The sequence below is a fragment of the Hemicordylus capensis genome, chromosome 5, assembly GCF_027244095.1.
Source record: "Hemicordylus capensis ecotype Gifberg chromosome 5, rHemCap1.1.pri, whole genome shotgun sequence".
Classification (NCBI taxonomy): Eukaryota; Metazoa; Chordata; class Lepidosauria; order Squamata; family Cordylidae; genus Hemicordylus; species Hemicordylus capensis.
This window is the reverse complement of record NC_069661.1, coordinates 4178624-4191209: the sequence shown is the minus strand read 5'-3', so window position 1 is coordinate 4191209 and position 12586 is coordinate 4178624. Positions and strand designations below refer to the sequence as shown.

Genomic DNA, 12586 nt, shown 5'->3' with positions numbered 1-12586 from the left:
AACAACAAGGATAATGGGATTCATAGTTAACAACTTCTGGGATTCCCTGTTCCAGGAAACACTGCTCACAGCCCCTGGCATCAAAGGTTGGCCCTTCATTTCAGCCAGGGCTCATGAGAGCTGAGCCCCCAAACTTTGAACCTCCCACCAATGCAAACAGGGACATGGGTGGGGGCGTGGCCAAGCAACAAGGGGGGAGGTGTGAGGTGTGGTGTGGAATGTGTAGGGGGAGTGGCCAAGAAGCTGGGGGGCGTGGTGTAGAGTTCTGACTACAAACCTGCCACAAATGGAAAGCAGGCCAGGAAGTCCATGCAGAGCACGATTATTCCGGTAATTATTTATTACTATTATTCCCGATTATTATGATTCTAGATTATTACTCTAGATTATTCCAGATGAGCCGAGCCCAGACCCTCCAACATTTTGCAGATGCAAACAGGGCTACGCTTTGCAGCAACCAATTCCTGTGTCAGGGATTACTGCTCAAGTCCCCATTCTTACACATTGCTGAAGGCTGGATCCAACCCGCTCGAGGCTGTGCACTGCATAGCCACTAGCGCCTTAGGGCTGGGCACTCATTGACACGCAGATGCACTAGAGACTGGGTGCATCTGTCTACCCACCCACCCACCCATTAAGTCTAGAGATTTAATGGCTAGACCAGGGGTTCCCAACTTGTGGTGCCCCAGAGCTGGTCTTGTGGTCGCAAGCATGACTTGTCCCCTTAGCTAAGCAGGGTCTGCCCTGGTTGCATCTGAATGGGAGACTTGATGTGTGAGCACTGCAAGATATTCCCCTCAGGGGATGAAGCCGCTTTGGGAGGAGCATCTAGGTTCCAGGTTCCCTCCCTGGCAGCATCTCCAAGACAGGGCTGAGAGAGATTCCTGCCTGCAGCCTTGGAGAAGCTGCTGCCAGTCTGGGTAGACAATACTGAGTGAGATGGACCGAGGGTCAGACTCAGTATATGGCAGCTGCCTATGTTCCTATGTTGCTGAACTACAACTCAGCTACAATTTACTGTGGCTGAGGATGGTGGGAATGGTAGTTCATCAGCACCTGGTTACCACAGGCTCTGTGGGAGGAAGCTGAATCCTGAGAAATGACAACTCAGCATGTCACATGAAAGAAATGAAGAAGGCATCCCTAAAAGGCAAAAACACAACAGGGATGGTGATTTACCAGGGACAGAATCCAGAAAATCAGGGCTGTCCCTGGAAAACAGGAACTGTTGGAGCCTCTGCTAAGCCTCATGACCCCCCTATTGGGAATGTGAGAAGATCTCAGCTCTGTCGCGTGGCAAACATGAACTAGGGGCACCTCAGAGCATGTAAAAAGTGCCCTTGCTTGGTGGAGATTGGAGATGCTGATATTGCAACTGCAAGGAAGTCCACATTCTGAGGCCATGTTCTGTTTGTAGACACTGTCCACTGGGAGTGAAGGAATGTGTGTGAATGCCGTTTGGCACCATTGCCTTCACAAAGGCCCCTGCATTTTGAGCTAGGAATTCTCCATTGGCATGGTGGAAATCCTCATCTCAACATCCCGAAGTCAAATTCTGAAATGTCGCCAGCAGTTTGAAGCAACACACGCTTTTGTGCCATCTCTGACACATGCCCACTCTTTGGGGGATGTGTGCATGACTCCCCCGTCCCCTTTCCATCACCCCTCCCTCCCATCCCCAAATATCCTGCTTGATTTTCCAGCACAAATGGCAGGCTAGAGAAAAGCATGTTTACAGCCCAGAACAGAACCTGCAGCTGCAAAGCTATTAGCAAGGAAGGGAGGCACAGAATGGCCGGGGGGGCGGGGGGGAGGCAGGATAGGCCCAGAGAGACCCTAAAGGCTGAAACTAGTTGGAGCAAACTCAACTCATTCTCCAGCAGCTGAGCCTTGAAACGTGCCCCTCCCCTGTTCTTCCTCTCCCAACCCCAGAATTTGGCAGCCTTGCTCAAGGTTGCTGTAGCCGCACGCCACCTTCTTCCCCTCCACCCTGCCTTTCCCGAGCAATTCTTCTTCTTCTTCTTCCCACCCACCCAAGCCAGCTTTGAGAATATAACGGAGAGTGGAGAGGGAGGTAGAGTAAAGGGTGCCTGCCATCAAGTCGATTTCGACTCCTGCCGCCCACAGAGCCCTGTGGTTTTCTTTTGGTAGAATACAGGAGGGGTTGACCATGGCCTCCTCCTGCGCAGTATGAGATGGTGCCTTTCAGCATCTTCCTATATAGCTGCTACCTGATATAGTACCAGCGGGGATTCGAACCGGCAACCTTCTGCTTGTGAGTCATGCATTTCCCCGCTGAGCCACTTAAGGTGACTGGAGCGGGGAGAAAAGGGTGCCAAAAGCTGAGCAGATACCCTGCCTTCTCAGAATAACACCTACTTTCCGTGTAAATATTAGCACTTCTGCATGTTTAAAGGGCTTTGTGTACATTTTCTTTACAGCAATCTCGGCAGGTAGTGCAGCTTTATTTAGCTATATGTAGGGCTGCATGTGGTGTGCATTGTCCGTATTATTATTATTATTATTATTATTACATTTATATCCCGCTCTTCTTCCAAGGAGCCCAGAGCGGTGTACTACATACTTAGGTTTTCTCCTCACAACAACCTTGTGAAGTAGGTTAGGCTGAGAGAGAAGTGACTGGCCCAAAGTCACCCAGCTAGTATCATGGCTGAGTGGGGATTTGAACTCGTGTCTCCCTGGTCCTAGTCCAGCACTCTAACCACGACACCACGCTGGCTCTCCGTACTGACCTGATCCCGTAATGACTGAATCGTGCATTTGATCATCAGAGGGCGGGGCCTGGTTTCCATTGAGCAGATACATCAGTCTTGACTGCGGCATCGTGGAGGTGACGGAGGGCTTACCTTTCCTGAAGATCCAGCATTCACTGTCGAAAGGTTGGTTCCCAGAAATTCATGCAGTGCCTTTCCCTCCATCTGCTCGCCCTAGAATGCACCAGGGCAGGAAGCAACGTCAAGACATCACATCGTTTTCCTGGTGCAATACTGGGGGGAAATGGCTATGTCCTAGAGTTACAGATAGGGATGTGCACAGGTTCAATGTCGAACGGGTTCGACATCGAACCTGTCCAGTTTGAGGATCCAATATCAAACCGAACCCACCACCCACCCCGGTTTGGTTCACTATCGTACCAAACCCCTCTGGCCGTTCGGGGGTGGGGGGTTGCAAGTTTAAATTTTTTCTTTCTTTTTTGCTTTAAAAATGTAAATTTTATTTACTGCCACCTGGTCTGGATGCTTAGATTCGGCCGCGGGGTGTGTGTGTGTTCAGAAGTCCCCCCTCCCTCCCACTGGCCTCCATTTATGTACAAATTGCTTGGTTTGGGCGGCCTTTGGCCCCTTGCAGTGGCCATTTTGGAGGCCCCTGCGCATGCCCAATGCAGAGGCCACACAGAGGCCCATTGGGCATGTGTGGCGGCCTCCAAAATGGCCACTGCAAAGGAGCGCAGGCCCGAAACGGGCCAAAGACTGCCCAAACCGGGAATTTGTACATAAATGGTGCCTGGCAGGGGGAAGGGGGAACTTCGTGGCCGAATCTAAGGGTGGCAGTAAGTAAACTTTAATTGTTTTGAGTAATTTTTTTTAACCCTAACTGTGGAGACCCCCCCCCCCGCCCCAATCAAACCAAACTGGGTGGGATGTTCAGGGGGTGCCAAAATTCAACATGCCCGGACCAGTTCGAGTCCACTACAGACTCGATCTGAACTGGGCAACCCGGTTTTCTGCACACCCCTAGTTACAGGGTACTACCATCCCCATGCCCTCCCCCTCCCCTCCCCTCCCCTCCCCTCCCCCCCCCTCCTCTTCTTCTTCTTCTTCTTCTTCTTCTTCTTCTTCTTCTTCTTCTTCTTCTTCTTCTTCTTGAAAAGCAGCTTCAGGAGGGCAGCAGCAAAGTTTGAATTGGGACCCAGCCAAGGGCAGGGGAGGGTTGACCTTTTCCCCATGCTCTGTTTGTCAATGAAAATTGCCTCCCACCTGAAGTTGCTACTTCCTTTGTTAGGGGAAACGTCAGTCTTGATTTGAATCCCCTCCCTATATTGCTACACACACACACACACACACCCTGAGAGGGGAGTCCTGCTCACAGGTCATTACATTTGGAGATGCAAAAGAGGAAATAATTTGGGTACGTGCTACAGTGAGCAGGAGAAATGGTCACTGGAGTTCTGGGAGGGTGGGATCCGAAATGGCAGAGGACATACCTGCCAACATGCCCTTAGAATGGGAAAACAGGAGCACGTTGGCAGGTATGAGATGAGTCCTCCTCTCTCAGAATTATCCCCATGCTGAAGCTGGGAGACTGAGGCTGACCATGCTGGGGTGGTGCTGGTTGGGCTACCCCCAAGAACTGGCCCACAGCCTGAAGGACCAGCCCTGGAGGCGAGCGAGTGTCAGCCTTAGGCCAGCTGGTGAGACCCTGGCAGTGGGGAGATTTGAACTGGGGGCTTTCTGATTCATGTCGTCGATTCTTAGCAGCGAAGCTACACCGCTTCCAACTAGCTGGTAAACATGCGCCTTGAGAAGCTCGACTTCCTTCCTAGGAACATGGGTGAGACCCAGGGCTGTTGCAGAGCCAGAAGGAAAACTCATCAGGGATTCATCTTCTGGAACAACACCAGTCCTCTAACTCAAGCAGCCATTGAATTAGGGCTGCGAGGTTTTCAGAAGTGCCTCCGGATAGGCGGACCAGCCTTGAGGCGAAGGGAGATTGCTGACCCAGGGAGGTGGATGTTTGGGCAGCGCTAAAGGCAGACAGATGGATCTGGGCCATTGTATGGAAGTGCACACACAATGCACTGTGCACAGTTGTGCCTAATCCTCTCCAGGCCCAAGCTCCCTTGTTCTGTTATTGGCCTCTGCACAACACTGATTGGCTAACACTTGTGATGACACAAGCTCCCTGCCCCCAGTTCCTGGAGTGGTTTTGCAATGCGATCATCTTTTATGCAAACCAGCCCCTGCTCAGTCTGGAGGCTGCCTTGGTGCTCTGGAGGTGCCCCCGCTTTGGGCTTTGGATGGCCGGGTGGCTGGAGCTCTGGTCCCCATTCAAAGTGACCGCTTCAGATTGATCTGAATCAAATTACAAGTCCACCTCAACACCTGGACTTACCAGACAGGCCTCTGTTTAACCTCATTTTTGCTTCTGGTAACCAGGGAGCCATTGCTCCACATGCAAAAAGCGCCTCCTGCAATGTGTGCATGTTTCTTTAAAAACTGCAACCCTGAGAGCAGTGCAGAGTTTCTTAGGAGATGGAGTTTTTTTACCATTGCCCACGTGAAAGAGAAGCTTGTCGGTCAATGCAGGGTCTTGAGAGGGGTCTTGAGAGGCCAGTTTGGCCTTGTCCAGATTTGGCCTAGAACTCACTGGGCCCAGTTCAGCTGAACTGTTGTACCTGGACCAGATGGTGGTCTGATTTGTGTTGGGCTGGACGCAACTGGTCCAAACCAAGTTGATTTGACTCTGGGCAGAATCGGCCTCCAGAGCTTCCTGCACCCCTCCTTTGTACTCTGGCCTTTGTTTCCAAAGGCCAGATCTGTGGGTGGTTTTGTTTTCAATGATGTGATTGTTTTTGCTTTGTTATGCTGCTGTTTTTATTATTTTTAAATATATTTTACTGTGATTTTATTTATTTACGTACTAGTACAATGGCTTGCAGTTTGGAAGCATCCCTGCTGTACCACGAAGTGATCATGTGCTCTCCCTTCACTTGGTGCTCGCTGACGACCGGAAGAGCTGTGTTGTTTTGAGAATGGCATCGTGTTGCTGCTAAAAAGATACACTCTAGGTAGGAGACTGACGAATGAAGGAATTTACTGCAAATTCCCCCCTCCCCCATGTTGTTCTATTTCTTAAATGAGTTTCATGGAAGTCCGACATGGAGAGAAATCCAGTGAAACCCAAACAATATAGCTTGTTTGTTCATTTTGTGAAAGTCCAGACTTCCTGTCTATAAAAGTACCTGAGAAAACCGCCCAAGTTTGTCGGAAGGCATCATTTCCTGTGCTTTTCCAATGGAAGAGTTTTCCTGCATTTTCTGGCAAATTAATCAATCCAGGATTTTTTTATTTTTCTGGTAGTCTGGGCGAGATCTGGAGCCTACCTGTGAAACGGGATGTTTCTATTTTTCGTAGTTTGGTCTGAGAGTTTAGTCATGTCAGTCAGTGAGTGAATGAGTGCAGTGTTCCCTCTAACAGGGATCCCCAGATGTTGTTGACTACAACTCCCAGAATCCTCAAGCAAATGCCATTGAATCTGGGAATTCTGGGAGTTGTAGTCAACAGCATCTGGGAATCCCTGTTAGAGGGAACACTGAATGAGTGATAGATAGATAGATAGATAGATAGATAGATAGATAGATGAGCTAAGTGGACTAATAGGATAAGACAGCTTCTGAGCATATTTTGAGATTTAAGCCACTTTGATTTCTTCTGACGAAGAGTAGATTAACTTCTTCTTCTTCTTCTTCTTCTTCTTCTTCTTCTTCTTCTTCTTCTTCTTCTTCTTCTTCTTCTTCTTCTTCTTCTTCTTCTTCTTCTTGCAGTTCCTATGCAGTTCCAAATTCAGCAGTGCAGGTGCTCTCTATGACAGCCCTCATAGCGGCACTCACCCTGAAAGCCACGCCCCATGGCCACACCTATCCCAATGGCCACACCCCTCACTAGATAGATGCAATAATTTGGGGGGTTCTGTTACAAGAAGTCAAGGATCATGTAGACCCTAGGGACTCTACTAGAATGAATGCCAGGGAATGCCAGGGAGGAGATCCGGTCTTGTGGTAGCAAGCATGACTTGTCCCCATAGCTAAGCAGGGTCTGCCCTGGTTGCATACGAAAGGGAGACTAGAAGCGTGAGCACTGCAAGATATTCCCCTCGGGATGGAGCCGCTCTGGGAAGAGCAGAAGGTTCCAAGTTCCCTCCCTGGCAGCGTCTCCAAGATTGGGCTGAGAGAGATTCCTGCCTGCAACCTTGGAGAAGCTACTGCAGGTCTGTGTAGACAATACTGAGCTAGATAGACCCAGGGTCTGACTCAGTCTATGGCAGCTTCCTATGTTCCTATGAATGCCCTCTGAAATGCACTGGTTCCTTTCCAAGGGCTGTCCAGAAATTCCATGCATTCCTATGGCCATTCGGAAGGAACCAATGCATTTCAGTGGGGATTCCCTGGCATTTGTTTTAGGATTTGTCAGTGTTGACAATACTGAGTTAGCTGGACTGATGGTCTGACTCAGTACATGGCAGCTTCCTATGTTCCTAAGATGGGAAGAATGGTAATAAATTGTTGGAATAGCAAGAGCATCATCTTATTTCCATGTAGAAAGCCAAAAGCTTTGCATCCCTGCTGAGACCCGGGAGGGGAAAAAGTCCTTGCAGCCCAACACCACTGCTTGGCAGTGCAGGCTCACACAGAGTGTGCTGTGTGAACTCAGAATGTTTCCCAATACCAACCCCAAATTTCACTGCAAAAACCCGAAGTCCATCTGACGTTTAAAACCTGAGTTCCAATTTAAGATTAAGGTTTTTTTGGCTTAAACGTTGGGTTTTTGCAATGTAAATCTGAGACTGGTGAAAAGTCCCAAGCTCACACAACATGCTTTTCGAGAGTGTGCAGACTGACAGGATCTCCACTTTTTATTTACTGTTCATTGCGATCAGTGTGTGAGCCGGACCTGTGTCTCTTGACAAGTGCAGAGTCAACGTTAGATTCCTTCCAGCCCAGTCATTTGCATTTTTATTCAGAATGAGTCCCCTCTGTGTTCCCGTGGGTTTTCTTCCCAGGTAAGAGTGCATAGGATTGCCTTTAGTTCTCCTGTGGGCAAATTCCTTTCTTGGGGTGCTACAGGATGTCTTGCCCTTCAGTTACACACACACACACACACACACCCCAGAAGCCAAATCCGCAAGTTGTGTGTGTGTGTGTTTTCTCTTTAAAACCAACAACCTTTTCAAGCCAGCGAGCTGATGAAATACGAGAGTGTGATCCAAGCAGGAAAATAAAACCCAGCGAGGCTGTAGTCGGAAGGCGGGGTGGTGGTGGTTTATGGCCCCCACCCTCACACGCAGAACTGCTAAAGAGCTCAGCCAGGTTTCCTTCTTTAAAATGCTTTTAGCAACTGCCTTTATGGGTCTCTGATGGTACGTGAAACAGGAGAAACTCTAAACAGATGGATCTATAAAAAGCATTCGGCATGGGTTGTCAGATATAATAGCACCCTTGGCCACAGTTTCAAAAATGCACACACATGTACATTATCTTACAATCAGACACACACACACACACACACACACACACACACACACTCTTCAATTGTCATGTGCACCACTCAGTTTCCAGAAACAGTCACTGTATGGAGATCACTTGGTACGTGACCAAATTCATACTCGGAAAGCAGTCTGCATAAGCATGAACTTGTGTTGCACATGTGTCAGTTGTCACAGACAACATTCTACATGCATGTACCACGTCAACACAGAACACGTTGACACCAAAACCATGAACACTTCATCTGTCAATATCTTAACTTAAAGTTCACTGAACTTAATTGAACAGCATCCAGGTGCATTGAAGTGCCCCTGGGTGTATGTGTGTTAGCAGGTGGTGCTGTATTTCCTCATATTAAACCATGAGTCCCCTTCGCCTGCTGTTGGAGCCACCCACTAACAGGTATATGACTTCGCCATTTGGTAGTGTTGGGCCAGACAGACTGGAAGAGCTGCAGTAATGTTGGCCCAAGCTCTGTGATTCGGTACCAATCAGTAGACACCAACCACTGCACGGGGTGCGAAAATGGTCAGCGTTAGAAGGGATCAGTCTTGTCAAGTTTGCAGGGGTGAGGCAGGCAGGGGAGCCGGAACAAGGAAAACCGAGCCAGGCGTGTGGCTTGGAAAAGGCCCAAGCAGAGCCATGCAGCTTTTAAAAATAAATGAGCTGCAGGCACTCTGGCTGAGTGAGTGAAGCCCTGCTAATGATGGGAAGGCTCAGAGCCGGCTAGGCCCATAAATAAAAAGTGGGGGGAGGAGTCCTTTCGTGGGGAGGTGAGTGAAAGCTGCCAGAATGGGCCAGATTGCACAAAGGACCCAGTGGCTGCTTGAGGGTCGCAATCATTTGGGCTCAAGCAAACCATTGGCCTACCTAGCTCAGTAGCCTCTCTGTTGACTGGTAGCAGCCCTTTGGAATCTTATGCGGAGAGAGGTCCCTCCTTCTGCCTGCTAAGTGGATAAAGAGGCGCCGTTTAAACTGGTGATGCTCTTATGTTTAGCAGGGGGAGAGCAACTGGCCCTGTCCATCCCCAGCACAGCATCCCTGCAGTGGCTGGTGCTGGTCTCGCCCCTGTGTTTCTTTTTAGACTGTGAGCCCTTAGGGGACAGGGAACCATCTTGTTATTATTTATTTTTTTCTGTGTAAGCTACTTTGAGAACTTGTGTTGAAAAGTGTATATAAATACAGGTAATAGCAGTTGTAGTGGTTGTACCTGAAGGTCCTTTCAGCGGAAGAGGCCAGGAATTGACCCTGAACTCTTTGTTTGCAAAGCACATATACTACCACGGAACTAGGATCCCTCCTTAAACTGGGAGCGGGACATTTGCCTGCCAGGACTCTTAACACGGGTCACAAGATGGACAACCCCTCCTGAGACGGGGGAATGGGAAGAGAGCTGGTCTTGTGGTAGCAAGCATGACTTGTCCCCTTAAGCTAAGCAGGATCCACCCTGTTTGCGTATGAAAGGGAGACTAGAAGTGTGAGCACCATAAGATATTCCCCTCAGGGGATGGAGCTGCTCTGGGAAGAGCATCTAGGCTCCATCCTGGAGGCATCTCCAAGAGAGGGCTGAGAGAGATTCCTGCCTGCAACCTTGGAGAAGCTGCTGCCAGTCTGTGTAGACAATACTGAGTGAGATGGACCTATGGTCGGACTCAGTATATGGCAGCTTCCTATGTTCCTATGTGCCTATGAGGCCTTATGCAGCTAGATGGACTTTTGAGGACTCACTTATCAGGTCCCAAGATGTCGTTAGACTGCAACTCCCATCATTCCCAGCTGCAGCGGCCTTTGCTGTCGTGGCTAGGAATGATGGGAGTTGTAGTCCAACATCATCTGGGGACCCATGTTTGAGAACTCCTGGCTTCAGGTTTCCTTCGCACTTTTGAACACTGGCTCAAACCCTGGACCATCAGGTTGATCATTTGGGGCTTTACCCAGGATGTCAGTGAGGAGCACAGATAATGTTGGGATTTCCCCATGGACATTGAGGCTGTTCTTACGATCAGCCTAAACCGGGCTAGGAAAGCCAAGCCCAGTCTTTGCTGGCTGTTAAGAATGGCAGCGAACCCCGCAAAGAGGCCACCCCCTTAAATGGGGTCCAGATTGCTAGCGCTCTCTTAGCCTCATTTTTATGACTGCCTGCTAGCCTAACTGTGGGGCTCCTGACCAGCATTGGGGGTGGGGGGGGGAGATTCTCATAATGCACTGCACACTCGTGCAGCTCTCCCTCTTTCTGCACGAGAGACTGTTAGCCTGTTTATTCTTTCTTTCTTTTTTTTTTTTTAGCCTATGTTGAGTAAGTAATAAAGATCAAACTCTTGTTTCTCAGTTCAAGCTGGCTCCCTGTCCAATTACTCATAAAGGATCAGTCATTTCTCTGCAACCAAGGAATCTTGTGGCCGGCCTCTTCGAATGTGCTGGTTGGGACAACAGAATGGAACAAAAGAACTAAGGAATTGAACAGCATCCAGGTGCATTGAAGTGCCCCTGGGAGTATGTGTGTTAGCAGGTGGTGCTGTATTTCCTCATATTAAACCATGAGTCCCCTTCGCCTGCTGATGGAGCCACCCACTAACAGGTATATGACTTCGCCATTTGGTAGTGTTGGGCCAGACAGACTGGAAGAGCTGCAGTAATGTTGGCCCAAGCTCCATGATTCGGTACCAATCAGTAGACACCAGTCTACTGAGTCAGACTCTTGATCCATCTAGCTCAGCATTCTTGGAGCTTCTCAGGGGCAGAGCCACCATTGAGCGAATGGGTTCATAGAACCCCGGCTGCTGCCAATCAGGGGCCGCGCCTGGCGCCCCAGCCACACCACCTGCATCTGATGTCAGACGTACGGGGCGCGGCTTTGCTTGCAAATGGGGCGACGTTCCCTGCTTTGGAGCAAATTCCCACCAGCACTGCATTTACAGCATGGTCAGGAATGCTGTCCCGGCCATGCTGTAAACACAGTATTGGCTGGTATTTGCTCTCAAACGGGGAACGTGGCCCCATTTGCAAGCAAAGCCGCACCCCCCTGCATCTGACCTCAGAAGGTGTGGGGCCGCTGCGGCAGGAGGCACACCAGAGCTTCCAGGCAGGAGTCTTTCCCAGTCCTACCTGGGATGCTGCCAGGGATTGAACCTGGCCGGGACCTTCTGCAGACAAAGCAGACGCTCTACCAATGAATTACGGCCCGAGTGACTGGGCAGGTCCTTTAAATGACAACGAGCACATGGTTAAGCAGGGCCATGAAAACCAGAGCAGGCAGCAGCCCATGCTTATGAAGTCGCTGCCCAGGGCCCCTGTCTTCTTCTGCCCCGCGTCCCCCCTCCCTTCAGCATCCACTTAAAGAGCAAAAGAAGCCCTGTAGGGATCATTGCTGCTGAATCAAAGCCAGGGCTAAGGGCTGAATCGTGGTATAAACATCGTACATAAACGTCACGGCTGTGTGATAATTAATTTTGATGTAAAAACCAATTAATTAATGTCTGCATAATTAATTCATTAAGAATGTTGCAATCATCATGCAAATTGACATGTGTGATGCCTGCACATATGGATTCCCCTCCCTGCCCCCCCCCACGAGGAAATAAAGCAACATCCTTGGTATACAGTGCTGTGAAGCCTCAGTGAACCACTGTTTCCCAGGTGTAAATACACAGAAAAATACATGCCCGATCTTCGCAGTAGGGATGTACATAAATCAAATTTTCAGATTTGATTCAAATTCAAATTAAAAATGGCCAATTAGATTAGAATTAAAATCAAATTGGCCTGAAACAGGCTGATTTGATCTCGATTCGACCTATTTTGGCGCCTTTTTTGACCAATCAGACCACCTGAATGGTTTTTAAAAGGTGCCAAAATGTACCTAAACTCATTGAATCGATCTCGAATTTGAATCTGGCTGATTCAATTCGAATTCAAGTCTAATTAGCCCTTTTAGGGGTGCTTTGATTTGAATTTGAATTGTTCGACTTGGCTAGATTCAAGTCGAATCGATTCAAATTGGAATCAATTTGCACATCCCTACATCACAGTTGACAGTAAATGCAGGTTGCACATTAATTCCTACGCTGAAGTGCCTTCCATGCTGGCTTTTCCAAGTGGCTCTCTCTTCAGAACCAATCTTCTGGTTAAATCTCAGAACTGAGCTCTTGTGCTGCTCAGGTTTTGCAAAGCTGATTTTACAGAGCTGAGGTCTTGCAAGAGCAGGTTTGAGCATATTGCTCAGATTCCACACTAGCGCTTTAAAGCAAGGAATCCCAGCAGTATTCTCCCTAATTTTTTTCCATCTCTGCATGGAATGAGATT

General features: G+C 49.0%; 1 long non-coding RNA gene across 1 annotated transcript; it reads left to right on the top strand.

Moving 5' to 3' along the window:
* Positions 1-270: 270 nt before the first annotated feature.
* Positions 271-10750, top strand: LOC128326047 (uncharacterized). The gene is made up of 4 exons (XR_008307826.1): positions 271-330; positions 2793-2900; positions 5666-5809; positions 10614-10750. It is a non-coding gene; the product is annotated as an uncharacterized LOC128326047 (long non-coding RNA).
* The last annotated feature ends 1836 nt before the right edge of the window (positions 10751-12586 follow it).